The sequence below is a fragment of the Erythranthe guttata genome, chromosome 10 (genome assembly GCF_056151865.1).
Source record: "Erythranthe guttata isolate IM_541 chromosome 10, IM_541, whole genome shotgun sequence".
Taxonomy (NCBI): domain Eukaryota; kingdom Viridiplantae; phylum Streptophyta; class Magnoliopsida; order Lamiales; family Phrymaceae; genus Erythranthe; species Erythranthe guttata.
This window is the reverse complement of record NC_142542.1, coordinates 13,617,007-13,632,744: the sequence shown is the minus strand read 5'-3', so window position 1 is coordinate 13,632,744 and position 15,738 is coordinate 13,617,007. Positions and strand designations below refer to the sequence as shown.

The following is a 15,738-nucleotide window of genomic DNA, read 5'->3' as shown; positions in this document are numbered from 1 at the left end:
TATCTTTTGCCACAATTTTAACTATAATATACCGTGATAATTTAGGGATGGCAATGAGGCGGGTTTTGCAATACTTATTCTCCCTTCACCATAAAATCCCCACGAGTACCCTTGGGTACCCGCCCCGAAAAATCCTCACCTGTTTGTTTTTTTTTTTTTTTTTTTTTTTTTTTAATATTTCGACTAATATCCTATCGTATCATGATATGGCAATAATATACGATATCTTGCGATATTTACCGATATTTATGCACAAACGATACAGAGTATGAATTGCATCGTTTTGATTGGGACCGTACCGTCTCACGATATATATCGCGATATCTTACGAGTTTAACTACTATGATTTAAAGTAGTGGCAATGGGGCAGGTTTTGCAATCTCCATCCCAGCCCCGCAAAAGAAATCCCCATCCCCGTTAAAATGCCCGAACTTTACAAAAATATACCCATAAAATCCCCACAGGTATCGGGGCGGGTAAAAATCCGCATTTTTTTAATAAATAAATATGCAATCTACTTATAATTTAAAGGTTCATTTCAACAAACAAACTAATATTTAATTATATAACCGAAACCTAAAAATCCCTATTTGTAGCTAATATTTAATAGGGATTATTTGACAAACACCCCTCGTTAGACTCCTCCCATTACAATGAGTCCAATTTTTTTTCCATTTTTAAGATAAATCCAAAACCCTTTTAATTAAGGGGCTTTAAGATATGCATCCCTAGTGGGAAAAGTTATTAGATGATACACCCAAGTCTATAAAAACATTAGACAAACATCCTTTTGTGAAATAGTGACCATAGTACCCTTACGGAGACAATAACGCCGTTTATTTTTAATTTTGGAAAAAAAAAAACTAAATCCCACCAATCCCCCCACTAGTAATATGTGAGATTATATTTTCCAAAATCCCAATTAACCGTAACAAAACCAACCCACTATCCCCCAATTCGCCCCATCTTCTACAAATTAGGGTTTTTTCCCTTTTCTGCTGCCCTGCAAATCGTCGACGAGCAACATCAGTGCTTCCAAAAAAGTAGGCGCAAGTATAATCTACCGATGTCTACGTCAAGAAACCGATCAAGTAAGTTTTAATGTTTGTTGATTTTGTTGTAATTTTGTTATTTCTGGGTTTTTACCATATTGAACGAATAGCGGAGATGCGTACGAAGCGGAAACAAGACATAACTGCCCTAGACCCTGGCACGATTCAAATCATGAATATTTTGTTTCTGTGATGTTTAATAATTATGTGGGTTTCTATGTATTCAACCAAAAAAATCATGGAGTCTATTGATTCAAATTTTGTTGGGAAATATTTTTTTCGGACAAAAGGTTCCAATTCGTTGTAGGGTAATCGCAATATGTATTCTAATATGTTTCATGACTCCTGGGTGTCGTCATATAGTACATGTAGGTCCAGATTTGTGTGATATCAGATAGTTGGTGTACAAAAGTCTGCGTATGTCTATGGTTATCTGCAGAATTACAATTCATTACTATGAAAAATAAAAGTTGTAGAACTGTCATTGAAGTTTTGAGAAAAAATGCTTCCCTTCCGTTGGACGTTTTTTCTATGTAACAGTAACATTATTCGTAATTTTGCTGCTAATGATTCGTATTTTGACTTCTATTGCTATTTGAATCTGTGTTTCTATGGCTTTCTACGAGTGCATACATTGTATTGTCTCATAGTTTCTATGGCATTCTGTCAGTTGCATATGTTGTATAATGGTCTACCACATGACTTCAATGGATATGTTGGTACAACTATGTTGGAGACATATAAAACAGTTGCAATTATATGATATATAATTCCATGTTTAATTGATAATACTGCTAAAGATTTTGTATTTTTGACTCGTTGCATAGTACATGTAACTTTGTGGTATACTATGTGAATCTATGATATTCTATGGTTTTCTGGCAATTGCTAAATTTTCCATCCCTTAATACACATATATTGCCACTATAATTACATTGCATATGTATTTGTTTCTTCTCCAATTCCTGTGAACTTGATAACAATTAAATCGTGGTTTCTTATATTCGCAGGAGAAACCATGAATGTTGCGCGCAAAACGAGGAACAAAGGCGGTTACATACTTTCTTCGAAGGAGTGCACTTAAACATGTTCTTCTCGAGTTTTACAAAAGAGTTCATGAAATTTTGGATGTTCAAGTACTGCGACGACGTAGACAACATGAAACGATACGATTGGTCTTGCACAAATATATCCGATGCTTAGAACATGCAAAAGTAACCGGATGCATACCTTTAATCATGGTAAAATCCATGACGAAAATGTAGTCAGTCATAGTATTTGAAATAATTTATGGTCCCGAATTCGTATTATACAGAGATGTTATCTGAAATGTTGTGACACTTGAGACAACATGCAGCGGAAATATAAAGATTAAAAGACAGTACTCAGAATTAAAAATGTTCACAAGTAAAGACTTGTGAACTTGCCCTTTACAGGACGAAAAAATATATTAAAATCAGTATTCCAAGAATACAAACAGAAGAGTGCGAAAACTTCTTCCTTATGAATGAATCTTTTTCAAGATCATTCTTACAATCAAATCTAGATACTAAAAGAAAAATATTAAAAATTCTAGATTTCAAAGAATGTACTCGTGAGGAGTACGTAAAGAACTTATGAATGAATCACTATCTTGATCATTCTTACAACCAAGTCTAGAAACATATATACTATACAATCTAGACTACAAAGAATGTACTTATGAGAAGTACGTAAAGAATGTACTCATAAGGAGTACGTAAAGATTGTACTCATGAGGAGTACAAACGACCGATTCTAAAACCACTCTAAAACTCTCGTGAATATTCTTCAGCCCTCGGTTTTTATTTCGTAGAATCGATTAATTTCCTTGAGTCTTGAAGTCGGTATTTATAGACATTCCAAGCTTCCACTACTCAGCCCATGATCTGCAAGAAAACCAACCACAAGAGCACTCAAGAAAATGGGTTAGTGGGTTAGTTTAAGGAGTTAGAATAATATTCACAATTAAACCCACTTAAGCACTACTTAACCCACTAACTACTATACTTAATCCACTAAGCACTACTTATTTAATAATTAAAATTTAGTTAGAAAAATAGGAAAGTTAAAAACAAATCCACGTGTTTCAAACTCCCCCTTTTTAACTTTCTGATCAAAACTAAATTTTAGCTTAACTCCCCCTTAGTCATTGCTTGAACTCCCCCTGAATATGACAACCAATATAGCAAATAACAAAAATAGCGCAATCCAAAGTCTCCTCAGTATCAGCTGCTGTTCCTCCATCACTAGTACTGGATCCACTACTTTCCTCTGCTCCTTCAGCTTCACCCTGCTTCAACTTCATGATCAGCTTATTCTCTGCCTCTGACATCCAAAGGATGAGAAGTCCCTGCTTCAATCTTCATGACTAGCTTTTTCTCCCCCTTTTTGATCAGAAAGATCTCTCTGAAGTATTTCCACCATGCACTGATGATAGGTGATCTGAACTAGGGAGTGAGTAAGCTGTTTTAACAAAATAAATCTCGAGAAACAGAAATAAGGATGTCAGGAGTGTTGTCAACATGAGGAGCAACACCTTCAGTACCAAGATTATTTTGACCTGATTCAGTTGAGAGAAAAATTATCTCCATTCCAGGGAAGATCTTAAAATTTTGAGAAAACAGAATGGAGTAGATGAGAGAGGGATTTAAAACAATTGCCAAAAAGAGTTTTACAAACTTCAGTAAAATCACCATAATTATCCTCATCAATCACAGTAGGAGTTTGTAAATGAGAGTTGATAATTTTGTGAAAAAGAGAAAAATGATTCGCACAAAAACTTTTCCAAAGTTTGGAGAATTTTTCTTTAAAAAAAATTTGTAAATTGGCATAAACATTCCTTCACAACAGAAGGATCACAAGGACAGACAACCTCAACTAGACTAAGGATTTTTCTTTGGTCAAGAAATGCAGTGATCCTATGTCTATCAAACTCATCCTTGGAAATTTTCTTTTCCTCATTGAATTGACAATTCATGATTTGAGGACTCAAATTTGAATCAGATTCAAAATAAAAAATAGGACTGAAGGCATTGTTTACCGCAAACGGAGTTGACAAATCCTTCCTATCCAAGTCTAGATCTTCTTCCTCAGAGGATTCCTCTTCTTCTGAGTCTTCAAGTTCATCTGGGATGGATGCTGGCTCAGGTGATGCAACAGGTGGGACAACATCTTCTTCCATCAACTGTCATCACTTTTCTCTTTCTCTTCAACCTGGGAAGGTGGTGCATCCACTTGAACAGCTGCCTCTGCCAGAGTTTCCAGAGGATCTTCATTTGGAGCTGAGGGTGTAGGAAGTGAGGTTTCTTCTGTGGTGGCAAAGTCCTCGGCATCAGCAGTGGTGATATCTACTTGCTCAGCAAAGGACATCTCAGAAAAGTCTGGCATTTCCTCATCTTGATAACGATCAGCATCCTCAGCAACATTTTGAGAAGCATTGTCTGAGACAGTAGGTGCAGCAGCATTTTCAGGAACATGTGCAACAACATCTTCGGAAACAGGATGTTGAGAGGGAATTGCTGCCATGTTGGACTGAAATGTCTCCCCCTGAGTTGATGCTGGTGGAGGTGAGTCTTTGGAAGATGACTCAGTGGAGCTTGAGGAGAGAGCTTGGGCTTGGTTCTGCAAAAGTAGGATCTCCTTCTTCGTCATCAGTTTCTTCCTCAACCAAATGAAAGCCTCTTGGTGGGTTTGGCCTAACTGTAGTGCGACCGACTCTGCCGCTTCTTCTTCCACCTCTGCCGCCTCTGCTGGGAGAATGTCCTCCGATCCCCTCCGGCATTGTGATCCAGTAGCATTCAGATCTGGGAAGGGATTCATGCACTTAGACCGGCAAGTAGGAAAACTTCCTAGAGTGGAAGAGGGACCCAGGTTCTGAAAAACGTCTGGGTCAATCGGATTCAGCTCGTCGCCGGGCCCAATGAAGCTGGTCGGCATGGCTTCAAGGTTGACAGGATGAACGATGATGGCTAGATTAGGATCTGCTGGTTCAGGTGCTGCAGCATCCTTGTGCACATCATCAACGGTTGGAAGAAGATTTCTAGGAGGAGATGCCATGATACAGTAGATAAAAAATTGCTTCTTGTGCTTTTGATTTTTGAGTGTGAATTTTCGAAAAAAAAGAAGCACGAAACTTATAAGCCCTAATTTTTCTTGAAAAAAAAAACATTGAAGTGGAGAAGGTGAAGAAGTGGTGTGCGTTTTTCTTGGAGAAAGTGTGATTAAGGAGAATAAAAGGTCTATGTGGCAGTTTAAAACAAAATGTGACACATGGCATAATAAGGAGTGGACTTAGTGGAAAATGAAAGACTAACCCATGTACCCACGACCCATATAAATAGGGATAATTCAATAAAAATAAAAATAAAATCGTAGCACTCATGAAATATTCACAAAAAATAGAAAAACACATTTATTAATGATTAATAGTGAGAAAAATTTGCTGACAGGCATAGATACTATTATATATGTATATATATATTTATTATTATTTATTTATATATTATTTATTTATTTATTTTTTGTTTTTTTTTTTTTTTTTTTTTTTTTTTATAATATATATATAAACTCTTATTTTCAAGTCAAACAATTCACATGGAACATGATCAAGTGTTCAGTTTGAAAATTCCTCAGTTACTAAGATATGACTATCAAAATAGAGGAGTTTGACTTGTGTGAGTGTAACTATTGTCTAAATGTTTACATGAAGCATGATCACGTTTCAAGGTGAAAGACTTCCAGTTACTGATTTAGAAAATAATACATCACAGTGAAGTCATTATTTAATGAAGCTAATGCTTCAGTAAATTATGTTGCAGCTTAAGATATTTGATGAGGTGCTGCAACACTTTCAGGACATGTTTATAGAGTACACATCCCGAGAGATTTTCTGAGTTTAGAAAACCTCTCATAATCTAATGCCTTTGTAAAGATGTCAGTCAGCTGATCTTCTGTATGAATGTACTTTAAGCACACTATATTTTTCTCAACTATATCACGAATAAAATGATGTTTAATACCTATGTGTTTAGTTCGTGAGTGTTGAACAGGATTTTTTGAAATGTCAATAGCACTTGAATTATCACAATATATGGTCAGGGTATCACTGGTTAACCCATAATCTCCCAACATTTGTTTCATCCAAATTAGTTGACCACAACATCCTCCAGCAGCTACATATTCTGATTCAGCTGTTGAAAGAGATACACAATTTTGCTTTCTACTAAACCAGGAAACCAGATTATTCCCCAAAAAGAAACATGCACCTGAGGTGCTTTTTCTGTCACTAATATCCCCAGCCCAATCAGAATCACTAAATCCTACCAAATTTGAATTAGTGTCTTTGAAAAACTGAATCCCTAAGTCTACTGTACCTGCAACATACCTAATAATCCTCTTCACAGCTTTAAGATGAGTGACTTTGGAATTAGCTTGATACCTGGCACACACACAAACACTAAACTTAATGTCAGGCCTGCTTGCTGTTAGATACAGAAGGCTTCCAATCATGCTTCTGTAAAGAGTGCTGTCGACATCTTCTGCAACATCATCCTTAGACAGTTTTTGGCTGGAACCCATTGGAGTTTTCATGTGCTTGGCTGATTCCAACTCAAACCTTTTAACCAGATTGAGAGCATACTTCTTCTGATTAACAAACATTCCTTCACTTGTCTGTTTGATTTGGAGTCCTAAGAAGTAATTCAACTCCCCTACCATACTCATTTCAAAAGTGTGAGACATTGAATCTACAAAAGACTGTAAAAGGTTAGCACAAGTAGAGCCAAAAACAATGTCATCAACATATATCTGAACAATAATGATATGATTATTAGTTCTTCTAACAAATAGGGTTCTGTCTGCCTCCCCTCTATTGAACTGTATTTCAAGTAAGAAGTCAGTGAGTCTTTGATACCATGCTCTAGGAGCTTGTTTAAGACCATACAGTGCCTTCTTAAGCTTGAAAACATGATTAGGCTTGGCAGAATCTTCAAAACCCTTTGGCTGTTCAACATATGCTTCCTCATTTAAAACCCCATTCAGAAATGCACTTTTGATATCCATCTGATACAGTTTGATTTTAAGAAAGCAGGCTATAGCAAGAAGTAATCTAATTGATTCAATTCTAGCTACTGGAGCAAAAGTCTCATCAAAGTCTATACCCTCAATTTGAGTGTATCCTTGTGCTACTAACCTAGCCTTATTTCTAACAACTGTACCTTTTTCATCAGTTTTGTTTTTGAAGATCCACTTAGTCCCTATCACATTTACATGGCTTGGTCTGGGAACTAAGTACCACACATCATTTCTGATGAATTGATTCAACTCTTCATGCATTGCATTTACCCAGAATTCATCCTTCAGAGCTTCTGCAATATTCCTGGGTTCCACTGAAGACACAAAACAAGTGGTTCCAGTTAGTGCACATTCAGAAGATAAATTAGCAAATCTTACCATATCTCTGTAGTTCACTCTCTCTTTTCTTCTGGTTCTTATTCCACCAAAGATATCACCCACAACTTGAGTCAAAGGGTGATTTTTCTGGATTCTACTTGATGGTTCCTTTCTGCAGACATCATGAGTTGGTTGCAATTCAGCTTCTGTGCTCTCTGTATGAAGTATTGAGTCAGATGTGGTAACACTTGGCTCAACACCCTCTTCTCTTGATACTGGACTGTTTATATCTGGAGCATCTGTGGCAGTAGTGTCTCCTCCGGTTGTTTCTCCTTCAGCAATCAGGTCATCAACTTCATCTTCAGCTGTTTTACTGCGGAGATCAGCAAAATCATCAAATACCACATTTACAGATTCAATAATGGTTCGAGTTCTTAAGTTATATACTCTATACGCATGATTGTTATTAGAGTATCCCACAAATAAACTCAAATCACTTTTTGAATCAAATTTAGATAGATGATCTCTATTATTTAGGACATAGCAAACACATCCAAACACATGCATGTATTCTAGACCAGATTTTTCTCTTAAAAAATACACCAAAGTATATCTTGAAAACTCATCAACACACACAAATACATATTTTTTACCACCTAGGCTTTCTACCTCTATAGGACCCATAAGATCCATATGTACAAGTTCAAAACAAATGGTGGTACCAACGGGTTGTAACACTTTGTGTGGTACTCTAGTTTGCTTTCCCTTCTGGCACATTCCGCATATAGGAATGTCCTTGATCTTGAGATCAGGAATTCCTCTTATGGCATTGTACTTGTTGAGCAGCTTCAGATTTTTGAAGTTTGTGTGATCTTGTTTCTGGTGCCACAGCTCTAGTTCACTTACTCTTGAGCTCTTGCTTGAGATGGTGTCACCTGTTTGATAACAATTATCCATTGATATGGAACCTGTCAGTACACAATGATTTTGATTATCAAACACACAACAACAGTATTTATCAAATTGATCCCGTAGATCATCATCACATAATTGACTAATACTGATGAGGTTTGACCCCAATCCTTCAACATGTAAGACATTTGAAAGTTTTGGAAGTCCTTCAATACTGAGTGTTCCACGTCCAACCACTTTGCCTTTAGCTCCTCCTCCATAGGTTACACGTCCTCCATTGAGTGTATGGTAGTTTGATAGAAATTCTTTAGTTCCAGTCATGTGCCTAGAGAATCCACTATCAAAGTACCATGAACCTGAAATGTTAGCATTTAAAGAAGTGTATACTGCTTTGTACATAAGTTTACCTTTGGGAGTCCATATTCTACACTCCTTTTTGGTAAATTCTACCTTTTTCTTGGAGGTGTTCCCTGGAGTGCTGTGGCTCATTTTGTACAACATTTTGTCACTACTGAGTTTTTCACAAAATGGACGAATATGTCCTGGTGAGAAACAATAATGACAAATGCATCCCCTTATTCTGGACTCTGAAGTGGTGACTGTGAAATTCCTGGATTCCTTGCCATCTGAACTCTTCTCTTTGACAACGACAACTTCTTTCTTCTTCACTGGCTTGTGTTTCTTCACTTGTTTCTTGAACCCTAGACCTTCATTTTTGTTGTACTTTTCCAGTGACACAATCTCTTTGAGTTTAGTTGTGTCGGTATTCATCCTCTTGATTGCTAGAGTCGCTTCTTTGAGTTCATCTTTCACCTTTGCCAGTTCAAGATCCTTCTTGGTGATACCAACCTCCAAATGAGTGATTGTTTCTTTGAGAGAAGGATTTTCCTTGTTGACTGCATCTAGAGCATGAGTCTTCTTCTCCAAGTCACTGAACAATTTCTTGTACATTTCTTCCTCATCACTAACTGCTTCATTACTGGATTCTGCTGCATTCAAAGAAATAGAGTTTAAACATGTATAATGATCAGTATTTAACTCAGAAATTTCAGTTACTGAAAGTGTTTCAGAAAGTGTTGCAGCATCCAGGGAAACTCTTTGTGATTCTGTTTCAGAAGCATTTCCAGTGATATATCTGACAGAGAGAGCTTGTTTAGTGGATTGCTGTTCCTCTGTCTGTTCAGGTTGCTCTTCCTCCTCATCACTGACAGCACAAATCAAACTCATTCCTCTTCTTCTTAAGGTATTTGCACACTCATTTGCATAATGTCCAAATCCTGAACAGGCCCTGCATTTAATATGATCCAAGTTAGGTGGTTCAGAATTTGAACGAATAAAAGAAGAATTTTTTAAATTGTTTTGAGAAGGTGTTTGAGGAAATGTTCTCTGTGGAATAGATCTGTTCCGGGGCTGAGTTTGTCGATTTTGTGGAGACCCTTCTGAGAATAACTGCCTGGGCTTGATTCCACTTCGTCTGAACGCCCTATTGAATTTCTGAATCTGAAATGCCACATTATTGAGGCATTCTTCTGCATCATCATCATATTCCGGAGCAACATCTTCCTTCTCTAATTCTGCCTGGAGTGCATTTGAGATAGCCTTTCCTTTCTCCTTTCTTTGATCTTCGAGGTTCATCTCTCTGGACTTGAGACTTCCTATTAATTCGTCCAGTCGTAGTGATGATGTGTCTTTGGCCTCCTCAATAGCAGTAACCGTCATGCTGAATCTTTCTGGGAGAGTTCTCAAAACCTTATTCACCAGTGTCTCATTGCTTAAAGGACCACCTAAGGATTGAAATTCATTGGCTAAATCAATCAATTTCTCATTGTACTGAGAAATTGTTTCAGTTTCTTCCATTCTCAGTCTTTCAAATTTGGAAGAGAGTAATCTGAGCTTGGTTCTTCTGACACTATCTGATCCTTCACAATGTAGCTGTAGAACCTCCCATGCATCCTTTGCAGAAGTGCAAACTGAGATCAATTTAAACATTGTTAAATCTACTGAATTGAAGATTGCATTCAACGCCTTGGAGTTTTGATTGGCATTTGATAGATCATCTGCTGTCCACCGTAGTTCTGGTGTTGGAAATACATCCCCATCTGCATCTGTGATTGTTGGTGCCTTCCATCCAGTGAGAATGGATCTCCAGGCTCTCTCATCAATGGCTTTGATGTATGCCCTCATCTTGACTTTCCAGTAGGTGTAGTTTGTGCCGTCGAGTACAGGAGGTCGCATAGAAGCAGTCATCTGAGTATCCATCACGAATTCGTTTCTGAAAAAAGAAAAATAGGAACAAACACTTAGTATACGTCAAGTGTTGGATCTTGATGCCAATTGAAATAATTTATGGTCCCGAATTCGTATTATACAGAGATGTTATCTGAAATGTTGTGACACTTGAGACAACATGCAGCGGAAATATAAAGATTAAAAGACAGTACTCAGAATTAAAAATGTTCACAAGTAAAGACTTGTGAACTTGCCCTTTACAGGACGAAAAAATATATTAAAATCAGTATTCCAAGAATACAAACAGAAGAGTGCGAAAACTTCTTCCTTATGAATGAATCTTTTTCAAGATCATTCTTACAATCAAATCTAGATACTAAAAGAAAAATATTAAAAATTCTAGATTTCAAAGAATGTACTCGTGAGGAGTACGTAAAGAACTTATGAATGAATCACTATCTTGATCATTCTTACAACCAAGTCTAGAAACATATATACTATACAATCTAGACTACAAAGAATGTACTTATGAGAAGTACGTAAAGAATGTACTCATAAGGAGTACGTAAAGATTGTACTCATGAGGAGTACAAACGACCGATTCTAAAACCACTCTAAAACTCTCGTGAATATTCTTCAGCCCTCGGTTTTTATTTCGTAGAATCGATTAATTTCCTTGAGTCTTGAAGTCGGTATTTATAGACATTCCAAGCTTCCACTACTCAGCCCATGATCTGCAAGAAAACCAACCACAAGAGCACTCAAGAAAATGGGTTAGTGGGTTAGTTTAAGGAGTTAGAATAATATTCACAATTAAACCCACTTAAGCACTACTTAACCCACTAACTACTATACTTAACCCACTAAGCACTACTTATTTAATAATTAAAATTTAGTTAGAAAAATAGGAAAGTTCAAAACAAATCCACGTGTTTCAGTATTCAATAGTGTACTATAGACCATCATAGTCATTTACAGTATAACGTAAACAATCACAGTAAAATATGGTATGTTTTCTCTCTCACAAATCCACTTGCACGTCATGCCAAAAAAACTACTAAATGATGTTTCATCTATGAGTAACAATTGTTTATTCTTGTTTTATTTATAGTAATCGATACGCAACCGTACCACATTGCTCAACCCCATCGAACCAAAGCTTTTTTCCATTTTAGAAAAAAGAATGCACCATACCTAGCTAACTTCTAGACAACAAAATAAGTCAATAGAGATTACAAATGCTGACATAATCGAGCATGAGCTCGTACTACAAGAAAATAAGCACTTTTTTTTAACAAGTGTAATTTTGACAACAATGATGTGTGTAAAGACTGGGATAAGGAGTGATTGTTGTGATAATTTTCTTGGTTTATTTAATTTTTCAATTTTCAATCAAATGTTTATTTTTATACTCAACAAACAATTTACCAATTCACATTAATTCTCGTTATTCTGGCCATATTTGTTAGTGTAATATAACCAAAAAAAAACTTTTATCTATGATTTTCCACTCTTACTATAGCAAACACAGATACGATCGATAATACATAAAAGAAACATTAAAACAAGCACAACTTGAATGTAGTCATACCAACGTGAAACGTGTAATACTAAAACAAACTTGAATGTAGTCATACAAACTTGAATATACACCAGACAAAAATATTGTCATACAAACGTGTAATACCCCAAAACATGCAGTTCACTATAACAACCATTACAGCGGAATAAACCAATCAAATGAATACAAACATGCACATACAACTCATAAAAGCCTTAAAAATGCATAAACAAAAGCAAAAACCCATAGGTAATCCAATAACAATCACATCGGCTACACTTCATCATCCTGGACACACTCCCCCCGTAAGCAATCCTCTTCTTTTTCATACTACCATGTTTAGACTGGTACTCATGAGGACCATTGACAGCTAAAAGAAGGTCGACATCGGGTCTCCATAAAGGGTATATTGCTTCAGCATAACTTTGTTCGTACGAGGAAACACGAAAGTGGTCATCCATTCCTATGCTCTATTCATGTACAATCATTATCATCCTGAAACACAACCACTTGTATACAACAACTTGTATGCAACGTCGCCTACAAATAGTCACTCATAATCCTAACAAATAATACATACTGAACAATTATTATCGTATCTTATAAACAATTAGTACAGACAAAATGTGTCTAAATGATACTACAAATTTGTCGTTTACTTATGAATCAAGATGACTATATAATACTATGATTTGTTCATGTACAATTATTAGTCCAAACACAATTACATCCACAACAAAGCAGATCCAAGTCCATGTATACAACAACTTGTAAATAACATCTACTAATAATCGTTTCTAATCCTAACACATAATCTTATAATCGTCTAAACAAACAACACAAAGACATATACGTAGACTATAATAGACTATGAATATTTGGCAGGCATGAAGATGACTATAATATACTATGTCCTGGTATTCCAACAACAACAATAAATTTTGTGATTATGTATACACTCGACCAAACTAAAGCTTAAAGCATTCACATAAAATAACTCAGAATTTCATGAATATGCAATTAGCAAACACAGATACGATCGATAATAAATCATTAACAATACCAATATGTAAGCATAATTCATATCTTACCAAAAATTCAAAACGTCCAGAAGATGCACTTCGAGACTTCAAGTCACTCAATAAACCATACAAAGTTCAATAGCTGCACATCGAATTCCTAAAAAATAATATCAAAACTAGTGTTAATGGTTATACCTGATTTCACAATACGCACAGTCCGTTAGTGTCGAACACAACAGATCCAAGTTTTATTCAAGCACAATACCGTAGCAGACTTAATTATGCACCTCCACAAATCAGTATCAAACTGGGATTCCTTAATATGGCATAAAATTAGAAATTGCGAGAATGAAAAATTTACGGACCAGGCCTGGGTTACGCGACATGATTTAATCTTGAATATTGGTGGAGAAGAATCAGAAAAAAGAAACGAGAAGCGAAAAAAAAAATAGGTGTATGAGAAAAAACGGGAAGAATAAAAATCTACAGGAGAGAGAGAGAGAGAGAGAGAGAGAGAGAGAGAGAGAGAGAGAGAGAGAGAGAGAGAGAGAGAGAGAGAGAGAGAGAGAGAGAGAGAGAGAGAGAGAGAGAGAGAGAGAGAGAGAGAGAGAGAGAGAGAGAGAGAGAGAGAGAGAGAGAGAGAGAGAGAGAGAGAGACGCGAGGAGGAATATAGGCTGGGGAGAAGAATCGGGAGGGAGATAGAGGAAAGAGAAGGAACGTGATATGTTTCCATTCCCAATTACTGTTACCGTAAGGGCAGTCTTGGGATAAAATAAAAAAATGGCATATCTTTAAAATTTATCAGAGAATAAGGGATTTAGTTCAAAAAAAAATATTAGGATTATATTCCATATCTAATTAGGTTTGGTTTAAGGGACCTCTAGCATATTAACCCTTTAATTAATAAGAATTAATATAATTTCACAATTATACCCTTCTTCCTATTTGGCATACTTCTATTATTTAATATTAATTTATTATTATAATCTCCAACCAAACTCCCAAACCCTACTCTCAAACTATTTTCTATCTCACGTATTTTTTCCAAGCCGCCATCATCCTCACCCAACTTTTCTCTCTCACATATTTTTTCCAAGCCGGCTTTAGAATATATTTCTCTTGATCGTTACAAACTTTTTGATTCTCTACTGCAATCATGGTAATCTCTCTCTCTCTCTCTCTCTCTCTCTCTCTCTCTCTCTCTCTCTCTCTCTCTCTCTCTCTTTCCTCCACTTTTCTTCTCTCCATCTAGTAATCTCATTTCTCTGTCCTTCTAGTGAAGCACAACAGAGCCCTAATCCTTTACAATTTCTGTTTTTCTACTTTATCAGATAATTGTTCGTATACTATTCCATAGATTTCCGAAGGTCTGGTTTAAATTACTGAATAATTTGAGATTTTTTTGTTCTAGTATTTCATATTTTTTTTCTAAATCTTTTTTGCGTTACTTCCTTGCTTATTCAAGTCATTATTAGGATATATATAGGATAAATTAGGCGAAATTTGCTCATAATTTTTGGTAATAACCATAATTTTTGGTAATGGATATTCATTGCCACACGTTGGGAATTCTATTTTCCTAGATATTTTGTAATTTTGTATGAGGGATATTAGTATGATATTTGAATTTTATATTATTTTATGCATTTAAGAATCCAGCTTTCAATATTTTGGTAATTTATACGAGGATATCAATATTAGTTTATGACTCAAAATTTCAGGACGCAATGGAATAACGAGAAGAAGATGATTACACGGATTATGCTCGAAGGTTCATTGGAGAGAAGATGGTGTCCTTTATAGTGGTTTTATAGCTTTTTTTTTTGTTGAAATTTGATGTTTTATTGTTAGAATTCATAGTGGTTTTCGATGTTTATATAGTTGTGTATACAGTGTGGTTTTCATGTTTATATAGTTGTTTATACGGAGTGGTTTTCATAATGTCACGCTTTGTCTTGATAAATTTATAGTGGTTTTCAACAATTTTATAGTGGTTTTTCAATAATTTTTGTACATATTTTTATATAACTGTATATACAAAGTGGTTTTTATGTTGACATAGTTGTTATATAGAGTGGTTTTCAAGTTTACATAGTTGTTATACAGAGTGGTTTTCATGTTATATAGTTGTTATACAGAGTGGTTTTCATGTTTATATAGTTGTTTATACAGAGTGGTTTTCATGTTTATATACAGTGACTTTTATTTAAAAAAAACTGGAAAGAAAAAAAAAACAAAAAAAAAACCATTTACAAAAAAATTGAAATGAAGAAAAAATAAAAACCATGAAAAAACGAAAAAAAATAAAACCATTTTTTTAAATTAAAATAAAAAAACATGAAAATATAAATAAGAAAAAAAATTAATTTAAAATAAAAAACCGAAAATAAAAAAAATAAAAAAAATAAAATAATTACAAAATTTTCTTTTAAATCGAAATAAAGAAAACCATTAAACAAAATAAAAAAGAAAAGGAAAAAAACTGAATTGGCGTGATGAGGGGAATAATTTTTGGAGAAGATTTGGATGTAGATTATGAGATTAATTTAT

At 35.3% G+C, this 15,738-nt stretch overlaps 1 long non-coding RNA gene across 1 annotated transcript; it reads left to right on the top strand.

Moving 5' to 3' along the window:
* Positions 1-14,181: 14,181 nt before the first annotated feature.
* On the top strand, positions 14,182-15,278 carry LOC148767587 (uncharacterized). Its single transcript, XR_016033856.1, has 2 exons — positions 14,182-14,347; positions 14,910-15,278. It is a non-coding gene; the product is annotated as an uncharacterized LOC148767587 (long non-coding RNA).
* The last annotated feature ends 460 nt before the right edge of the window (positions 15,279-15,738 follow it).